Source organism: Myotis lucifugus, unplaced genomic scaffold (assembly GCF_000147115.1).
Source record: "Myotis lucifugus unplaced genomic scaffold, Myoluc2.0 scaffold_49, whole genome shotgun sequence".
NCBI classification, from domain to species: domain Eukaryota; kingdom Metazoa; phylum Chordata; class Mammalia; order Chiroptera; family Vespertilionidae; genus Myotis; species Myotis lucifugus.
In genome coordinates, this window is record NW_005871097.1 from 4,781,865 (window position 1) to 4,804,089 (window position 22,225).

General features: G+C 38.9%; 1 pseudogene; it reads left to right on the forward strand.

Annotated features, from left to right (window-relative positions):
- The first annotated feature begins 232 nt into the window (after window positions 1-232).
- LOC106697135 lies at window positions 233-12,847 on the forward strand (annotated as a pseudogene).
- Window positions 12,848-22,225: the final 9,378 nt, after the last annotated feature.

Below are 22,225 nucleotides of genomic sequence, written 5' to 3' on the forward strand. Positions count from 1 at the left end.
CAGGTCAGGGATGGGTAGAAATGCAGGCTGGCTGACTCCTGAGCACATGCTTCTAGCATATAGAGGTTTATACTTGCCTCATCAGGTAGAGAGAACCAGTGCTCATGTGTACCTTTGATTTACAAAGTGGCTGAAATGAAGGGAGAAGATTGGTTATGACCACCAGGATGCATATCACTGGAACAATGATGCGCCCAAGTCAAAGGGCTGGAACAGCTCCTCCAATAGACAGATGGTGACCAGAATTTCCCCAAGTGCCAAGAAGTTTACTGTTGGGTCTTTGGTTCTCCAGATTAAGATGACTACTCATAAGGGACCAACTGGGCCCACATTTGGATCCATCAATATTCAGGTATTTTCCAAGAGTCCAGAGTGTAAGTTAGTACAAAATCAGGTACCTTCCAATAGTGCCCCCTTCAGGTCTGAAGCTGATCATTCCTCCAGCTGCTAAAAAAGTTGGTGACTGACAGCTCACAGCTGAGTCTATCTCCAGAAATTGCCCTCTGCTGAAGAGAGCCACCTCATCCAAGGTCATGCCTCCTCAGGCGTTAGGAGGACATCCTCTATTCAGTGAATGGTTGATTCATGGGCATAAAGGCCCAGGCATCTGGTTGCAATTCAGGGTATCTCTGTGGGGCCATCCCAGTTCCAGAGGTCCTAGGGCAGTGATGGCGAACCTTTTGAGCTCGGCGTGTCAGCATTTTGAGAAACCCTAACTTAACTCTGGTGCCATGTCACATATAGAAATTTTTTGATATTTGCAACCATAGTAAAACAAAGATTTATATTTTTGATATTTATTTTATATATTTAAATGCCATTTAACAAAGAAAAATCAACCAAAAAAATGAGTTCGCGTGTCACCTCTGACACGCGTGTCATAGGTTCACCATCACTGTGACCTAGGATGACCAACCTGGTTTTCCCAGGACATGAGACTGTAAGCGCTAATTAGATAGTCTCGGGCAAATTGGGACAAGTTGATCACCCTAGTAAGAGATGCCCTTGTGATTGTCTTTGACCCATTCTCTTCTTCTGCCCAACCCTGCTTCCTTCTCTTCCCTCACAGGTTGATTTCAATACCATTTCCTAATAAGTTTCCTGCATGCTAATCCTCTCCTCAGAATCTGCTTTTCAAGCTTTCCCTAAAACCTGACAGGTTTCCCCTAATACCTGTGACACCAGACTTTAGGAAAAATATTAAAGGTTACTGCCACCTCCCATAATTACTCCTCCTTCCCTCACCTGCTTAAGGATTTATAGGAAGGATCTAGAGAGATAGTGACAAAGGTGATGGACAAAATGAAGCCAACTGGGATCATAGCCAAATATTTAATTCACTCAGCATCTCCAGTAGTTTAAATCTATTTGTCAGAATGAAGTCACAATATCTGAAACAGAGTGGAGTAAAGCTGACATATGGTATAATAAGCACTTGTATTTTTTCATTTAAAAATTATATTGAATTTATTGGTAAGACATTGGTTAATAAAATTATATAGGTTTCAAGTGTATAATTTTATAATAATACATCATCTGTATATTGTATTGTGTGTTCACCATCCAAAGTCAAGCCTCCTCTCACAGTTTATCTCCCCTTTACACTCTTCTACCTTCCCCACCCCTCTTTCCTCTGGCAATCACTATACTGTTGTCTGTGTCTATAAGATTTTTTTTTTGCTTAATCCATTCATCTATTTCACCCAGATCCCCAACACCCTTATACTTTGACAGCTATCAGTCTGGGTTTTTTTTGTATTTATGAGTTTGTTTCTATATGTTTGTTTATTTTGTTCATTAGATTCGACATATAAATTAAATAATATGGTATTTGTCTTCCTCTGACTGGCTTATTTCACTTAGCATAATACTCTCCAGGTCCATCCATGCTGAACCAAAAGGTAAGAGTTCCTTCTTTTTCACAGCTGAGTAGTACTCCATTGTGTAAATGTACCACAGCATTTTAATGCACTCATCTACTGATGGGCACTTGGGCTGCTTCCAAATTGTGGCTATTGTAAATAACACTGCTATGAACATAGGGGTACATATATTGTTTCAAATTAGTGTTTGGGTTTCTTCAGATATATTCCCAGGAGTGGAATTGCTGGGTCATAAGGCAGTTCCATTTTTAATTTTTGGAGGAAACTCCATACTGTTTTCTACAGTGACTGCACCAATCTGCATGCTCATCAACAGTGCACAAGGGTTCCTTTTTCTTCACATTTCACCAGCACTTGTTTGTTGATTTGTTGATGGTGGTCATTCTGACAGGTATTACATGATATCTCATTGTGGTTTTAATTTGCATTTCTCTGATGACTAGTGATGTTGAGCATCTTTTCATGTGTCTCTTGGCCTTCTGCATGTCCTCTTTGGAGAAGGTGTCTATTCAGGTCCTTTGCCCATTTTTTAATTGGATTATATGTTTTCTTGCTGTTGAGTTGTACATGTTCTTTACACATTCTTTATAAATTTTGGATATTAACCCTGATCAGATATATCATTGGCGAATATGTGCTCCATTACAGTGGGTTGTCTTTTTCATTTTGTTGGTTTCCTTTGCTGTGCAAAAACTTTTTTGGTTGATGTTGTCCCATTTATTTATTTTTTTCTTTTGTTTCTTTTGCCGGAGGAGACATAGCAGAAAAAATATTGCTATAAGAGATGTCTGAGATTTTAGTGCCTATGTTTTCTTCTAAGATTTTTATGATTTCAAGTCTCACATTTAAGTCTTTAATCCATTTTGAGTTTATTCTTCTGTATGGTGTAAAAATGTGGTCTAGTTTCTTTCTTTCTTTCTTTGCACATATCTGTCCAATTTTATCAACTCCATTTATTGAATAGACTGTCTTTACCCCATTGTATTGAACACTTGTAATTTTAACTTGTGGGAAAATCTGTCCATACTGAAAGACATTTTTAAAGACTCTCTTCCCCTCCCTCCCTCTCTCACTTTTGCTTTTGTCAGGGCTTCAGCTTTTGCCAGAACATCTACTAATACAAATGTTTTTGCTGAGTCTGACTCCCAAGGCCAGATGCAACATTATTGAATTCTAAATTTTGTATAAAATAGGATATAATCAAGGTGGAGATCCTTACCAAAAAAAAAATAATTAGCTTTGGGAATAGAAACCTCAGCAGAATCACAATAATTAAATTGACTCCCTGTTTTTATTTTATTGAGAACACTAAATTATATTGATCTTCTTTCAAAGCAGATGCTGATTCATACAGCCCCTTGCAGATCTTTGGTGATGTACTTATAGAAAAAAGAAATAAAGTTGAGAATTCCACCCTAGTCCACTATCAGATTTTGTAAAATTTCAACAGTTGGAGCTTCAAAGCGTATGACTTCCAAGTGGGAGGACTTGACTGGGAAATCCTTTAACTATCTGGCGGTTCTCCCAACATGGAAGAAAAATGTACAAAGAAAATAAGATTAGTGTAGTTTCAGTTTTGTAAGATAAAAAAGTTGTAGAGGTCTGTTACACAGTAATGTGAAATGATTAACACTACTGTTAAAAAAGGTTAAAAGGCTAAATGTTATATGTATTTTTACCACATTAAAAAAAGACAATGGGGCCCTAGCTGGTTTGGCTCAGTGGATAGAGCATCAGCCCACAGACTGAAGGTTCCTGGGTTTGATTCTGGTCAAGGGCACTACCTCGGTTGCGTGCTTAATCCCAGGCCCCAGTGAGGTTGCGTAGGGGAGGCAACCAGTCGATGTGTCTCTCTCACATCCATGTTCCCCTCTCTCTGTCTCTCCCTCTTCCTTCCACTCTCCCTAAACATCAATGGAAAAATATTCTCAGATGAGAATTAAAAAAAAAAGACAATGGGGACCTCTAGGCCAAGTCTGAAGTAGCAGATGACCTACTTACTGCTTCTGCTTGTAGTTCAGACCTGATCCTCCCAGGAGGCCTATAGAGAAACCTGAGTTCTGAATGGCCCCCACGCTCAGTAAATGTTTCTCCCAGACCCACTCTTCTTCCTAATCTTCTGACCTTCTGACCTTGATTCCCCAGCCTGGACCTCAACTGTTTTTTGTTCAGTTTTCATCTCTCAGGACCACCCTGCTCCTCTGCACCAAAATGAATGTGCCTCCTCCCTGTCAAATGGCTTCCTCTTGGCCTGGCATTTACTTTGTGTTAGATCCCCTCATACAGGTGTCCACCTGTGTACTGAGCCAGAGGTCACCAGCAGCTCAGAACCCTTTTCTGTGCTTAAAATGTCTGTTCCATCCTGATCCTCAGGAAGTTAGGCATATCCTCTATTTTTCCCCCCTGACTAGAAAGCTCTGACATTGTTATTTCTATGATAGCATAAATAGTTTATTTTCAATTTGGTAGTTTTTGATAAGCCTGATAAAAGTGAGTTGATTCTGAGAATGACTTTTGTTTGAGAATGGTTTTGTTATTGATTGTGCAGATATCCATTTTAGAAGTCATTGTTCAGATTTTATGTATCAGAAAAGAATAAAAGTTATTAAATAATTGCTGTAAGGTAATTTTATTGATTCTCCCCAAGGGATAAGTAAAATATTTTTCCAGTATTTATCTACTATGGAAATCAGTCTTTTAAAATATAAAAGGCTTGGTGTTAGTGTAAAAAATGAGCTGTGGCATAAAAGTATTTCTTTTGCTGTCAACAATGCTTTATTCAGTCTCCTTTATATTTATGTCACTCATACTAGATTTATATCTCAAAAGAAAAACACAAATCTATTGCTGTCATCTTCTTTGAGCTAATTGTTGACATGAAAGCTATCATTCCAAAGCTATTTAGAGTTCCGGGTTTCTAAGAATAGATAATAAACTAGGTAGAGCACAAGATTTATTTTTTTAACTTCTATATTCATCAAAGTTATATTTTTATGGGCAAAGTTGTAATATGCATTAAATGCACATATAATGTTTTTATGGATTTGTACAAAAACCAAATATCTGCCAAATATTGGCCCTTCAAAAAAAATCACTTCCTCTTCTTCTAGTTGAATGTAGATGACATCACTTGAAGCCCTGGATCTGATTAACTACATCCCTTAACTTCTTTATAATTTAACCTACTGCACCCCATTTGTTTTGAGTTGAGTTTCTATGACCTTCAACTGGAAGTTTTTGACAGATACAATATCTTTTACGATGTTTCAATGTCTGCCTGAAAATAATGTAATTTATGCCACCTACAAATGCAAAAGGGTCATCAACTATTTATCATTTCACTTCAGCTATCTCATAATGGCTTGTATACCCTGTGAGTACCAGTGTGTCACCCAGTGTCCAATATAGCAAGAATGAGAATGGATAATATGAAAATAGACACAAAAATTCCATCCACAAGTAACAATAGTGATAAATTCACATTTTCTCTGCATGCCATATCCTCTCCCTCAAAGATTTCATTCGGTTCTGGGCTATTCAGATAGGGAGAAATTTTACCAAAGAGTTTTCTCCAGTTTCTTAGTTTTCACTCATACCGATTTCCTCTTGATGGTGTATGTATTAATGTCTCTGTCTTAGAATTTTTCCACACTTAGCTTGTTTGTGATAATGTGAACCTACCTTATTCGTAATGTCTTTATTTCCCAGATGTAACTATTCTTGATCTTGAATATTTTTACATAACCACTTTAAAACTCATATTTCTTAAACAATTTCCAGTTATTCATTTTAGAAGTTGGGAAATAACTTCTCAATTTGAAATGTATGTCTATTATTTAGCCAATTCTGGTTTAATTTCTTTTAAGATAAATAAGAATTTATAATACCATAATGATGCTATTTTTTTGTGAGCCATGTTTGAATGTAGAGTATCCTTTAGAAAGTATTTCTAAAGAAAGCACACATAAACTTCACATTCCTATAAAATCGGGTTGTTTTAGACAGCAGTTGAGAGTCTGTGTCTCACAGTTCTGTATCCACAGGGCCTGATGCATTTTCTATGTCCATAAAAAGAAGCCACAGCATAATGATTAATTTTACTTGGAAATAGTGTTGCCTGTCAAAAATACTTTCAGAGATTTGTGCAATCAATGTGCCTGATTTTGAAAACATTGGTAAAGTGGTATTTATAAAATTTATTACTTCTATCATGCATGAGGCTTTGGGCTTATATGATCCTAGGGCAGGAGGAAAAAGAGACAATCATTCATTCAGTTTCACACTCCACAGTCAGCGTCATACAAGCAAGAAATAAGCTTTATCTCAGAGCCAGGAGATGCTTGTAAGGCCAGAATTTTAAAATAAGGAACTGGGCATCAACCACCACAAAGAGGCAATGCTTTTAGAGGTTCTAGAGAGGAGGAGCAGGTACCCTTCAGTCATCACTACCTGATGATTAAGGCCTTAGGAGGACCCTCCAATCCTTGCCTGTCTCCCCTTTTACCCCATCAGAGCATTTTTTCTATGGGATCCATGACTTTGTCTCCTTTATTTTACCTTTTGCCAATTTTTCCATTTTGAATATTTCTATTTGCTCTCTCTCCCAAAAGATGACTCTACAGCTAAACATAGTCTGATTATTTTTCTTTGAGCCTGTCTGATTTTTAAAATATTGATAGCTTTCAGTCATTTGATCTGGAGGTGAGTACAGTATGCATCCTAATTTAAGGACAACTTGCCAATAAAACCGATAAGGAATAATACACGAGCTTATACAGATTTAATAATTGAGAGAGACCCCAGTCTTAAAGTGTCAATGACTTTTTCTCAAGGATTCTGTGAAGTACCTCCTTCCACCTAAAAAGTATCCAGAAGGTGGAACGATGAAGCATTTCTTTAAAATCCAAACTCTTCTTCCTCTAGCCAGTGGAAAAATTGTTATAAACTGTCATCTATAAAGCAATGTGGAATTTATGATCTTTAGAAAATTAAATGTCCATTGAGTCTGGCTGTGCAAAAGAAGCAGGCTTGTCTACACCAATGTCATTGTCCTTATTTTTCCTATTGGCTCAAAGACAGAGGATTTCCAGTTACAAGATGATGAGGGTACAATTCTAAGAATATGTTTTCCCTGAAGTAACTGTACATGGTAGATAATAAAAGGGATAGCCTTCAATTCAAGAAGCAGTGCTTATAGATTTATAAAATTTATAGTAGATCATTCTAAAGCATTTTCCAGTTATACATTTTAAGTTGTATAACTGTGTCCTCTTGGAAGAATTTTCTCTCTTTTTGTTCTTTTCTTTCTTTCTTTCTTTCTTTCTTTCTTTCTTTCTTTCTTTCTTTCTTTCTTTTTAAGTAAAAAAGACTTAGTTTATAAAAGACTTTTGTGAAACCCCCCACTTTATATAATAAATTCCTTCACTCCTTCCATCATACTTCTCCTTCTGGGATAGTGAGAAGGTTAAGTTTACTAACCCAATAATTCGAGCTTTCTTGGCTTAAATTCTTACATGGGGTTAAGAACTCTGAACAGCTACAATGACACACTCATCTCTTGTTTTTCCAAAAGAATTTTATTCTTGACCTTCAAGAGTTGAAATAACTTGACAATAAAATGTTGAGGATTTTATAGTAACTATTTCTCTACACTACAAATAGTTTTCCTCAGCATAAGAGCTTTCATCAGAGGAATTTCCAATGAAATGGTGAACATCCTCACAAACATTTTGACTTTCACTCTGGGATGGTATATGGAGAGATATGAGGTAAGAGTTATGCTTTAATATTATTAGACTAGAGGCCCAGTGCACGAAAATTCATGCAATCACGGGGGCGGGGGGGTCCCTCAGGCTGGCTTGTGTCCCCTCGCAGCCTGGGAGCCCTCGCTCCTTACCGCGTGCCTGCTTGCTGCTCCTTAGCACAGCCTTGGAGGTGGGAAAGGCTCCTGCCACTGCTGCTGCACTCGCCAGCCATGAGTCCAGCTTCTGGCTGAGCAGCTCTCCCCCTGTGGGAGTGCACTGACCACCAGGGGGCAGCTCCTGCATTGAGTGTCTTCCCCCTGGTGGTCAGTGTGTGTCATAGCAACCGGTCGTTCTGCCATTCGGTCAATTTGCATATTAGGCTTTTATTATATAGGATAAGTTCCTGCCAGACATTTTTTCTTGAGGTTAAAATCATTCCAACATAGGGCCTTGAGTTTTATTCATCTCTGAAGTCACTTTTATAACCAACTTATTGAGAAGAGGGCATAAACATGAATGAATTTATTTTGTTTCCAATCATTAATTTCAACCATGTGCTGCCATATCTCCTTTCCCTGGCAAATACTTAATGGATATTTTGGAAGATTCCATTACTTTCTGGTAGCTTTTAGTTACTTCAAGACCCACTCACGTTACAACTTCAATCTTAGGCTTGATTTATAATTCATCTCCTCCATTGCCCCCAACACAGACTTAGGCTGAGACAATGACTGCACTAGTGCGGAAAAGCTTAACTCTGAGACATGCTTTTCCCCATTCCACTCCCAGAACTAACTATAGAGAAAAGCAGGTAAAAAGACAAGGAAAGAGACAGGTGCCTCTTGACTTAAAGTGGCTATTGTCATCTTTGACTGTCACAGTGTCACTGGCTAACATTCACAGGAGCTAAATACTAATACTAGTACTGGCTCTCTGGTGGAGTGGAAGTTTGAGGGTATGTGTTCCTAGGTGTGGAAGATTTCAGGGTGTCTTTTTGTTGCCCAACACTCTGAAGAGACTGAGAGGTTCAGCTTTAGCCCCTTTCAATCTCTCCTTAGCTCCCATACCTTACTCACAGAAGAGTTCCAAATAATCTACCTATCCTTTCAAGGAGGTGGAGTTGAATTCTCAACCTTCACCCCAATGGGGACTAGATTTAGTGATCTCCTAATGAATGGAGAATGAGAAGGAAAAAGTAGGAACAGTAACTTTATGGTGAAAAAACAACTTGTCAGACAGCACCTTATCCAAATCATTAAGGTTAATGTCACCAGAGATAAGTCATGTGGACATAACGTATCCCCTGATGTGATGAGATGAGATGAGAAGGGCACTTCACCTCTGTGGTTCTTTCCTCCAAAATCAATTATTTTCAGTCCAGATCATAAGAAAAAGTCAGAAAAACCAAAAATGAGGAACACTCTACACAATATCTGACCATTGGTCTTCAAAACTGTTAAGATCAAGAAAAGACTGAGAAACTGTCACAGACCAGAGAGCCTAGGGCGACATGACAATAAAATGCTGTATGGTTTACTGGATGGGATCCTGGAATACAAAAGGCACATTAGTGAAAAAACTGATGAAATCCAAATAAAGTTTTTAAAAAGGTAAAAAGAAGGGCAGGAGAGAATCTGAAGAAAGATGAACTATGGATATAGAATACTGTGTTGTTGCTTATTATTATTCATTACAATAACAGTAACAATTTGTTGGGGTATATTACCCTTTCTCATATTGCACAGCACCTCAAGAAGTAAAGTAAGGCATATTTTACTGTCCTCTTTTGACCATGTCATTTAATGTTCACAACTTATTGGGCACAGTCCTAAACAGATTAGATATAATATGTAACTCATTTAATCTTTACAATATCCTTAAGTTGTAACTTAGTAATCAAGTATACCTGGGGTAGTTACTATTTTCATCCCCATTTTTCCAGCAGAAGATAATGAGACACAGAGACGTTGACTTGCTCAAGTTAACACAGCTAGTAAAGTGGAGGAGTCTGACTATGAGCAAAGGTAGTTGGCTCCAAGTCTTGCCAATTGCCACTAAACTACAGTGCCTTAGGTCTTTGGGCTCAGAGAGGCTAAGTGATTGGCTCAAAGTCACAAAACCAATTGGTTCAAAACTGAGACTAGAATTGAGCTCTGCTCATTCCCAGTCCAGTGCTTTGCCCTTATTTCCAGGCACCACCAACCATACTTGTTTTTCCTATTCTAAATCACAGTAAAATTCTTGGAATTTCAGGAGCCAATCTGAACATGCTCTCAATGGCCAAAACAGGAACAATTTGAGCAACAAAATAAGGTAATATTGAATTATAACACAGAGTATCCTGTATAATAAAAGGCTAATATGCAAATTGTCCCCTCGGGAGTTCAACCAACCGGGAGTTTGACTGCTCGCTATGATGTGTGTTGACCACCAGGGGGCAGTGCAGAATGAAGGAAGGCCCCAGCCAGCAGCTGGCAGCTGGGGAAGGAAGGCCCTTGCTGGCCCTGATCCCCGGCCAGGCCTAAGGACCCTACCCATGTACAAATTTTGTGCACTGAGCCTCTAGTAAATAAATAGGTATGCATCCACACTGATATAGGAAAATGTTTAAATAACTAAATAAATGGGGGAGAAAGGAATTCTTTGACTTTCACTCTTCCCAAACAACTCAAAAACAGCTAAGATGTCACAAGTACATGTATTTGTGGTCCCAGGTTGGAACCTGAATAGAGAAAAACATTGTCATTGTTTTAGTTTCCTGACAGGATTCCAATGATTGTCTCAAAATTTTTTAGGCTTTGTGGATATTGTCTTGGCAGTTCTTGACCTTTTTTAATCCTTGAGGTTTAACTTTGTTTACACTGACTTTATACTTTTATTTTAGTATGAGTTCTCTGTAGTTGGACAATAGTGTTGATTGACACCAGTTGCCTTCTTCAAAATGCTTTGTTTTAAAACAGAAGAATGACATGACTTTCAAGATTTATAGGCTTTGTGGATGCTTTTGTAATTTTTCCCTAACTTTTAAACTCTCTTTCCTGGTATAGTATTCAGATTTAATCTGAAGGAGAAGGGTGAGTACTAATTGTGGTCATAGTTTCTTTAAAAACCTGTCAATATCTCAGGGTTTCCTGGGTTTTCATGGAAAGTGGTTTAAAAGTCTTTAATTGAGAGACTGACAAGTTAGATTCATGATTCAATTGTATTATGGTTTGAAAATAATAAAACTGAGGAAAAGCATTTCCCAATTTAGCAGCAATTATAATAACATAAAATTTGTCAAGGGCATTTACATTTCTAAAGTGCTCTTGCCCTTCTCCCTAGAGCCTCACAAAACCAGCAAGGTTGGTACTATTATCTGACTCTTATAAGGGAAGAAATTGAGGTTAGACCCATATTTACTCAGCTAATTGTGGGCTAAGCTGAGATACCATCATTTCATGATACCGTGAATCTTTAAAAAGAAAGCAATGTAGGAGGGTAAAATCTTACCAATATATAAATAATAATTGCTTTTGATAAGTACTACATATTATCAATTCTCCTTAGATATGCCACTTACATCAAAATGACAACAAAACCCATTTAGTAGTTTATCCTATCTAATAAAAGGATAGTATGCAAATTAACCATCACTCTGTCACAAAGATGGCAGTGCCCATAGCCACAAGATGGTGGCGCCCAGTCCTCTCAGCCCCGCCGGAGTCCTCCAGTCCCAGGGGGGCAGCCGCTGAGAGCGGGCAGCGTGAGCGGCCTGACGGAATGCTTGCTTCATCACGGCAGCAATTACAATAAAAGTTGGCTCCAAAACAGCCTGTTTCTTGGCGACTCTGGGCAGGAGGGGGTCCTGAGAGCTCTTCTGCTGGCTTCTCAGGAAACAGCGCTGACACTGCTGAGGGAGCTGTTGGGGAGGAGGTGGTAATCGCCACTGCGGAGCAGAACGGGAGGAGGGTGGGGGAAAGCAGAAGCCGGAAGGAGGTGGCAGGGTGAGCCGCAGTTCAGGGAGGCCTCCCGGAGTGGCAGTGCCAGGCCATCCAGTGCTGCAGCCAATCCCGGAGGCATGCCCGCAATGCCGTGACACCAACTGCCCACCGCCGTCCTGCCAGAAGATGAGGTGGGTTGTGCAGCACACCAAAGGCTGCCAGCGCAAGACCAATGGAGGTTGCAGATTGTGCAAGCAGTTCATGGCCCTTTGCTGCTACCATGCCAAATACTGCCAAAAACACATGCCCCATTCCCTACTACCTCAACATCAAGCAGAAGCTCCTCCAGCAGAAGACACAGCACTGCTGTCAGCACGCGTAGCTCATGCACCAGCAGATGTCACCATCAACACCCACACCGTGCCTCAACCAAGTCTGTCTTCCCTCCCTTCACACCACCCTGGCCCCCTACACTGCATCCCAGCACACCCTGGACACCACAGCCCCTGACTCTGCCCCAGACTCTGCCCCAGACCTCGCCTGTGAGCATGTTACTAGCTGGCTTCTCCAGTGTGGCCAGAACTCAGCCCCACACCACAGTTTGCACTGGGAAGCCCACTAACCAGATGCCAGCCCCACCACCCCCCTGCCCAGGCCCAATCTGCAGTGCCCGGCAGATCGCACATGAGGCACAGCAGCAGCAGCATCTGTACTGGGTGAGCACCAACAGCGGTATGCCCCTGAGGCACAGTGACCCCTGAGAGCCAGATGGCCCCCATGCGCCTGAATGTGAACTAACCAGATCAGTGGGCCTGTTATTCTGTCCCCCAAACCCCGGCAGTGGCAGCCAGCACCCACCCCCAGCAACAGCCAATGTGAGGCATGCCCAGACCCGTGATGTCTATGCAGACCCAAGGTGCAGCCACCTCAGAGCATCTCTCCAGGTGCCCTGCAGGACCTGCTGCAGACCCTGAAGTCTCCCAGCTCTCCCAGCAGCAACACGTGCTCAACATCCTCAAGTCAAACCCTCAGCTGATGGCAGCTCTCATCAAATAGCACACAGCCAAGTAACTGGCCAGCCAGCCTGGCCTTCAGCTCTAGCCCAGCCTGCTGACTCTGAACGCCATGCAAGCCAGCAGGCCACAACCTGCTGTCCCTCCGCAGCAGCAAGCAATGGGAGGCCTGAACCCCCAGGGTCAGGCCTTGAACATCATGAACCCGGGGTGCAAACCCAGCATGGCGAATATGAACCACAGCACAGAGAGATGCCACGGAGCAACAGCAGCAGCAGCAGCAACAACAACATTGTGAGAGGCATGTCCAACTGTCAGTTGTGATGGGGTGTCGCCTTCCCCTGATCGCTGGGCTGCGCCCACCACCCCGGAGGACTCTAGGACTGTGAGAGGGGGCAGGCTGGGCTGAGGGACCCCCCCTCCAGTGCATGAATTTTCATACACCGGGCCTCTAGTATAGTAATAGAAGATGAAACAGGATCAAGACCAATAGTGGGCATTTATTATGATTTTATTCACATTTAAGAAGCAGAAAGTAAAAAGAAATCTTGGGAGGCATAGTCTACCATTACATAATGGCAATCTCTCAAGGATAAAATTTTTTAAAGAAAAGATCACAGTGTCTTAAAAGTACCTAGCATAAAAATTGGTAATTGGTAATTATTTTTTAAAAGCAGGGCAGTAAGCAACACATCTGGGGATGGAGTGATCTTGGACTTCAGTCTCTGGGACTTAGTTGGGATGTTTAATGGGGATGATAAAATCTTCTTTGCAAGGTTGATGTGAGTATTAGAAATGAGAAAATGTATGTCCCTTGCATAATACACTACCTGATACTCAATAATCATTATATTTTTGTTTAGATTTTTATTAAATGAATATCCAGCTGCTGGCTTTTCGAGAATCTTTGGATAAAAGCTTTCTTTTTCCGGAAGTAGAATACATCAACCTTGAGAATTGTTTTTTCTTCACACTTGCTGTCATCTAATGCTTTCAAATTAATGTACCAAAGAATTACTTGTTTAATGCTCATAAAACCACTTCTTAGGCTATTTACTTGGAAATGAATTCCATAGAGGGGAAAACATCAGGCAATAGGACAGGAGGAGAATTTTCTCTAAATATGACATCCAGGAAATGTTGCAAGTATTAAACCAGCAGGTTCTTCAGATGAAGAAGTACGTGCCTTTCAAATAATGACGAAAGCCATTTGAAGCAGAACAGTAGAGACAGGTCCAATTTGTTAAATAACTTAAGAGGTAGAAGCACGAGTAACACTTCAAACATATTCAGCCTCTGCCTTCACACATGAAGGAGTTTTAGTCCAGTAACCATGGTTACCTTATGTACTAGTCAGGTACTTATAAAGTGAAAGAGAAGAGTGAAGAGTAAAGTTAAACCCTACTGAGATATACAAAGCAGAGACTGGTAATAGAATGGCTTTTCCTTTCACTTTGAAGATTTAGATTTTATTGGACACTTATGTAGTTACTTCTGTATGTGTATTTTACCTATATCAGGACCATACTTTGACTAAAGGAAAAATAGTATCTTATAATCTAAAATAGCAAAACTGCTCATAGAAAAAAGTATACTAACTCTCACGGGGCATTGGGAATAATCTGGATAAGTAGAGATGTGAGAGTAATGGGGGAAGGAATCAATTAAATACCGCAGACAAACCTTAAGGAGCAATATACATCACAGTGTTTATGAGAAGGATATACAATTACAGTTAAGGATACAAAAAAATACAGAAACTCCTCCCAAGCATAAATGAGTCCAGAGAGTTCAGTTGTATTATTGCATGGTTAATGAATCATTTGGTGCAAGCCTTCGTAGCTAGCTGTCTGGGGGTTCCAGGAGCCTGGCTGTGGGAAACAAATCCATTCTTGTCCTTGCTATGTTTTAACATCACTCAGTGACAGTTGTCTTCTCTGACCTAAATATTTTTTTTATTGATTTCAGAGAGGAAGGGAGAGGGAGAGGTAGAAACATCAATGATGAGAAAGAATCATCAATCAGCTGCCTCCTGCACACCCTCTACTGGGGATCGAGCCCACAATCTGGGTATGTGCCCTGACAGGACTCGAAGCATGACCTCCTGGTTCATATCTCAATGCTCAACCACTGCCCACGCTGCCGGCCGGGCTGGCCTAAGTATTGATGGGAATGAGTTTGGGTTCCATGGATAATTCTGAATCTTTTTGTTAGATTGTGCCCCTTTGTCAACCCAATGTAGGAAAGTTGATTCAAGAGAAAACTCAAGTCACAAGGGTATACTTTCCACCTCTGCTTCCCAGGTGAGGTTCCAAGGTTCCCTCCCATTATTTTTTAGAAGACAATGGTTTTAGAAAGGCCCTTAATATTACTTGAAAGTCTCTCTAATATTTCATACTCAGTTAACTTTTCTACTCTCTGTAATGTCTAGTTTTCATTTAAAAATGATTGAACTAAAGCATCTACACAGCAAAAAGACAAGATTATGAAGGAAAAGAATGTTCTCTTGCCTCACCCCACATACTACCATTCAGTAATACTCCCAGGACTCTGTATTTTTAGTTCTTCTAGTGATGATTTATATAACTCTAAATAATATTTTTAACTTAACAAATTAAGACAATTTTATTGATACCTTTTATGAAATATGATATTACTTCATACACTACCTTCCACCTGTTTTCCATATCATACATCTGTGTTTGATAGTTATGTTATTATACTAAGTTTTCTTTTTTGCTTACTTTTGTAATTTCAAATAATGTATGTATATCTCTATTCTTATTCCATCAGGAATAAGAGACTCTAGTTAATATTTCAAACTTTATATAAGATAACACTATTATGCTCCTGAAAAGGGGGAAATGGTAATAGAAGACAAGTGAAACAAATATTTAAAAATAGATAAATGATAGATTTAACCCCAAACATAAAAATATTCATATTAAATATAAATGGTCTAAATACTCCAAGTAGAAGACAAAAATCATCAGATTAAATAAACAATCAAGATCCAATTAGATACTGCCTACAAGAAGCTCACTTTAAATATAAAAATAAGTTAAAAATAAAAAGTTTGGAGCCCGGCCAGCATGGCTCAGTGTTTGAGCATCAACCTATGAACCAAGAGGCTATGGTTTGATTCCTGGTCAGGGTATGTGCCCAGGTGTGGGCTTGATCCCCAGTAGGGAGCATTCAGGAGGCAGCTGATAATGATTCTCTCTCATCATTGATGTTTCTATCTCTCCCTCTCTCTTCCTCTCTGAAATCAATAAAAATATTTTTTAAAATAAATAAAAAATAGAAGTATGAAAAAGATATATCATAACACTAGTCTTCTTCTTCTTCTTCTTCTTCTTCTTCTTCTTCTTCTTCTTCTTCTTCTTCTTTTCTCTCTCTCTCTCTCTCTCTCTCTCTCTCTCTCTCTCTCTCTCTTCAACCTCGCTTAAAGTTCTTCCAATTAAAAATCTCTCACTGTGCCCAGTAGGTGTTGCCCAGTAGTTGAGCATTGACCCATGAACTAAGAGGTTACTGGTTCAATTCCTGATCAGGGCGCATGCCTGCGTTGCAGGATGATTCCCAGTAGGAGCCATGCAGGAGGCAGCCAATAGATGATGTTTCTCTCTCATTGATATTTCCATCTCTCTATCTCTCTCACTTCCTCTCTTTCTAAAAATCAATAAAAACAGATTGCCTGGCTGATGTGGCTCAGTGGTTGAGCATCAACCTATGAACCAGGAGGTAATGGTTTGATTCTAGGTCAAGGCACATGCCCAGGTTGTGGGCTCCATCCCCAGTAGGGGACATGCAGGAGGCAGCTGATCAATGATTCTCTCTCATCATTGATATTGCTCTCTCTCTCCTTCTCCCTTCCTCTCTGAAATCAATAAAAATATATTTTAAAAATAAAATTAAAAACATTTTAAAAATCTCTAACTGTATCCAATTTTTGCATCAAATTGTTGCTCTATTTTATTTATCAGCCTTCATACCCAAACTTCTCAAAAGAATGCTCAATACTTGCCATTTCTATTTCTTCAGTTTCCTCTCACACCTCACATTCTCATTTTACAACTTCCATATGATCAAGACTGCTTTTACTAAGATTATTGGCAACATCTATGTTGTGAAACCCAAGGTACCATCTTCAAATTTCTGATTTAACATCTCACCACTTACATTTGACACTAGTGTTCTCTCTCTCTGTTCTGAAACACCTCTTTCTTTTTTTTTTTGGTTTATGCACACCATATTTTTCTGGCCACTCTAAACCCCTTTCCTTTTATTTTTATTTATTTTTAATTTTTTTAAAATATATTTTATTGACTTTTTACAGAGAGGAAGGGAGAGGGATAGAGAGCCAGAAACATGGATGAGAGAGAAACATCGATCAGCTGCCTCCTGCACATCCCCCACTGGGGATATGCCCGCAACCAAGGTACATGCCCTTGACCGGAATCGAACCTGGGACCCTTCAGTCCGCAGGCCGATGCTCTATCCACTGAGCCAAACCGGTTAGGGCAACCCCTTTCCTTTTAATCAACTCTTAAATGTTAGTGTTCTTGATAAACTGGTCCTCTGCTCTCGTCTCTTCTTAATTCTTCTCTCTTCCTAAGTGATCTCATCAATCACCATGGCCTCATTGTCGTGTATGTGTCAGTGGCTTCAAACTAATCTCTCTGTTGAACTCTAGATACAGTTAGTGTCTCTGAGGCATATCAGGCAAATTGTATCTAAACATGAATTTATCATTTTTATCTTCCAAAATCTGCTTCTTCTTCAGTGTTTCCTATCTTAGTAGATGGCCCCCACAATCTTCCCAAATGCTAAAGGCAGAAACCTTGGAGTCAAAATTTGATTGCTCTGTCACTTTCTATCAAATCCTGTCATGGAAGTAAGAGAATGAGGTAACTACACCACAGGATGTTGTGAACTGAGAGTGGTGCTTCAGAGTCCAAGATTGTAGAGGTGGAAAAGTTCCAGGCAATATTATATTTTTAAAGGTGACTAGGAGTATAGAAGGCTTAAGTGGATAGGGGAGTAAAGGTCATTAGATTGAGAAGCTTTGAGGTTAACATGTTGGACGTTTCTACATCTTTCTAGGGGGTGGGGAGAAGCCTAACTATCTATATACATTTAATCAAAGAACAGGAATTAATTTCCCCTTAATTAACATTCCCTCGGCACAAAATGTTTTCCCAGGAGTTAGTTCTAAATGATTTCCTGCAACATACAGACAAATGCTGAGAAAAATAGTGATATTCTATACTGGTAAACATTAGACTGCATACCTCTTTTTCCCAATTAGGAGAAAAATGAGCTTTTCCTCCTAACATTGCCCTTTGAAGGTAGAACTAATTTAAAAACTCTGGTCTCTTGGCAACCATAGCTGATTCACACATTTAGTGTGGATAGTAGATGTGCTTTTCTGAAATGATTCAAAGTTACTATCTAAGCTTACCAGGGAATGTTTTTTAAATATATTTAAGCAGCATATAGCAAGGTATTTAACAGAGATAAGAGTCCTTTAATCTCAGTAGTCATATTCTATTCAAAATCTTCATGACAATCAAATCTTTTCCAAGTTTCTTGACTGCCTACTCTTGCCTGGCTACGGTGGTAGAACGTATGCTTGCTTATTTGCTTTAAGACAGGGATTTGCTTTCAGATTTGATCTTCTGTACCACTCACAAGAAAATTTTAGTACATTGTGATTCATTATAACACTTCTTCTAGCCACTACACTGATGGATGCATAAGTACATTCTGACTAAAGACCTACTCCCTTGTTCAGGATTCAACTTCTAAACTTCTTAGGTCAAGAGTCACAACCTTTGTTGAAAAATCTCTTGTAACACTCAAGATTATAAATTATAGTAGTAGAGGAAGCTGTCAAAAATGGCACAGTAAGCTGTTTGCAGGAAATTTAGTTGTGGCAGTGTGTGTGTGTGTGTGTGTGGCTGTGTGTGTGTGTGTGTGTGTGTGTGTGTTTTCTTTTTCGGGCCAGAAATACAAATTCATATAATTGCTTTCAACATGCATCAGTGAGAGGAAGGTCAGAAGTTCTCAAGTTTGATTTCTGTTTTTACCCCATAGGCTGTAACACTTAGGGGCTTTCAAGTGGATTGAATTTGATTTCTCTTATTTCCCTCCAAATAATGAATGTTATAAGTGCTTGGTCAGTAGTTTTAAAACATTAGTAAAAACATTCTTACAGGCCATGTGGAAAGAGCACAAAGAATTGGAGAGAGAAGTCAAGCAATTTTCAAATAAGCTTGAGGACAGAATTCAAGACTGAGAACAAAATTCATTAGGAAATTAAGTTCCTTCCAGATACAAGAGGTTTCAGGGACCATTTACAGTCTTTTGGCTCTATTCGGTCACCTACTTTCTGTTCTTTTCATCTCTAACTGGAGTATTTTCCAGTCATATTTCTGTGGATAACTCTAATGAAATAAAAGAAGTGAAACTCCCTAAGACTGTCTTTCTGCTCTTTTGGCTTACCTATGAGCTATCTCTAGCACAGGTCCAGGTACACGTAGGCACTTATTATAATAAATATTTATGACATAAAGAAACTCATCTTTTGGAAATAACACTGAAATAAGTTTCTTTAATGTTTCATCTTGTGACTCAGCATACAAAATGTGCATAAAACATAAATATTTAGTTTAAATATTATTAAAATCACCAGTGTGCATTCCCTGCTGATCAAAACATAGAACTTCTGCCCCCTAGAAGGCCTCCACCTGTCTCTTCCTGTTCTTCATCTCAACCACACTCTGCCAGTGACCACTATCCTGACTTTCATTGTATTGATATTTTTGCTTCCTTTGGGGGTATACTACATACTTAGCGTGTGTGTGTGTGTGTGTGTGTGTGTGTGTGTGTGTGTGTGTATGTTACAAATAATAAACTGTTATATTATTGTTACTATACTGTATAATAATGGTTTAATTTGGCCTATTTTTGAAATATGCATCAATGGGATCATACAGTATATAGCCTGGCTTCTTTAGTGCAGTCTTCTATGCTTAAGATTTATCCATGCTGGATGGACATGAAAACTATTATGCTAAGCAAAATAAGCCAGTTAGAGACAGACAAATATCACATGATATCCCTTATATGTGGAATCTAAGGATCAAAACAAATTAATGAATAAAATCAGTCCAGGGGCATCGATGCATGGAACAGAATAACAAATCTCAGTGGGGAGTGGAGTGAAGTGGAGTGGAAGAGATTAACCAAAGAATATGTATACATATATGCATAACCCATGGACACATACATAGTGAAGGGAAAGCCTGGAATGGGGCAGAGGTTGGGTGGAAGGAGAAATGGGGAACATCTATAGTACTCCTAACAATTAAAAAATGCTTTTTAAAAAGTGTTATCAAGCCAGAGGATGCTCAGCACTGTAAATGGGGTGGGTTTATTTTTCTTAAATGAATTAAAAATCAAAAGTTATGCCATGAAAAAAATTTATCCATGCTGTTGTATGGATCGGGTAGTTCATTTTCTTGCTGTATAGCATACTATGGTAGACCTATCTCCATTTGTTTTTCAGTTCTTCTATTGAGTTGTTTCTTTTTGGAGCTTCTACTAATTATGCTATTGGAAACATTCTAAAGCAAGTTTTCTGGTGTAGGTAAGCATACATTTATGTAGGATTTAGAAATCCAAAAATGGAATTGCTAGGTCATGGACTGTATACATTTTCAGCATTATTGTTAGACGTTATTCAAAAGTGATTTTATAATGTATACTGCTATCAATGGTGCATGAAAATTGTATTACTCCACATCCTCATTAATACACGGTTGGGCAAAAGTAGGTTTACAGTTGTTTGTATGGAATATAATCAAGAATAAACTCTGTGTTTCCTGTACTCACAACTGTAAACCTACTTTTGCCCCATTCTGTATTTGGCAGTGCCTTATAGTTCTAAAATTTTTGCCATTCTGGTACGTGTGTATTGTCAGATGTTTTATTGTTGTCACTCTGATGCATATGTGGTGGCATCTGGTTGTGATTTCAACTTCCATTTACCTAATAGCCAATGAGGTTGACCACTTTCCATATGATATTGACCATTTAAATTTCCTCTATTGGGATATTGCCTGTGCAGGTGGTTTTCCTGTTTTCCCCTGTCATTGTCTGTCTAATTCTTATTCATTTGTAAAAGGTCTTTATATTTCAGTAGGAAAGATGATCTTAATCATGTAATTTACCCTTGCTGGAAGCTGAAAGCATTAACATGTACATTTTACTCAGATGTACTTTATGGTATCAGTTTTCTTGGTGATTCACAGTGGCTACCTGTAAAATTGAAAAAGATTAGAATAATTAAGCTAAAATATATTTAATTTTTAACAGACCTGCTATTTTAATTTTATGCAATTCTATTGTCAATATTTTCCTTCTGTTTTTCATTACTTATAATAAGTTTACTTAGTGATGACTTTATCACTTGAAAATCTCTATCAATCCATCCATATTATCTTTCTCAAGTACAAGGAAAAATTAAAGCATATTTTTCAATGAAACAATGTTTAACAATATTTAACCCTTTGAGTGCCAACCAATATCTTAGGAACTATGCTAAAATTGCCAAGGCATTTTGAGTTAAGCTTTTTAATTTTTTTCCCCACATAAAGAGTGAACTACTAGCATCTAATAGTGACACTGCAGGAGGAGCGCGATAGCGCTCCTGGCACTTTTGGCGAAAGACAGGAGGAGCACGATCGTGCTCCCCAGCACTCTAGGGGTTAATATTAAGTTAAAAGAGATAGTATTCTAAAGTGTTTAGCACATAGCAAGAACTCAATAACACTAGTTAATAGACTCTATTTAAGACCAGCATTACTATTACCTTTCTGTATCCTTATTCCCTAAATGTAGATAATCTATATCTTTTGAAAGTGCTAGGAACCAGAACTTTGATTAACTAGAATGCTTTATTTAACCTAAAATATTGTATAACTATACATTCATTCAAAATCTAAAAGGGAAAAATCCAGTAAAGGGGGGGGGGGGCGTGCAGGAGGCAGCTGATGGATGTTTCTCTCTCCCTCTCTCATACTAGAATCAATAAAAGCATATTAAAAAAAAAAAACGAAGCAGCCAGAACCGGTTTGGCTCAGTGGATAGAGCGTCGGCCTGCGGACTGAAGGGTCCCAGGTTCGATTCCAGTCAAGGGCATGTACCTTGGTTGCGGGCACATCCCCAGTGGGGGGCGTGCAGGAGGCAGCTGATCGATGTTTCTCTCTCATCGATGTTTCTAGCTCTCTATCTCTCTCCCTTCCTCTCTGTAAAAAAGCAATAAAATATATTTTTAAAAAAAGACGAAGCATTTATCTGAGAAGAATACCAGTCCTCTGGAGGGCTTGGTTAAATATGGAACCCTTACTCCTGTGGTTATATAAAAAAATGTAAAAGGATATTCAGAAAAATGAAAACATAACTCAAATTTTAAGAAATTATATATTTCTGGTTATTTTGTAACTCATCAAGCTGAAAACTTGCAAGACTAAATGAAAAATTTTACTATTAGCTGTAGAAGGCAATTTCTGGCAACTATCCTTGAGAGTAAAAAATTCTACTAAAGAAGATTATTTCTTCTGATTCTTTCTAAAGAACGTCTCTTTGCTTTACAACAC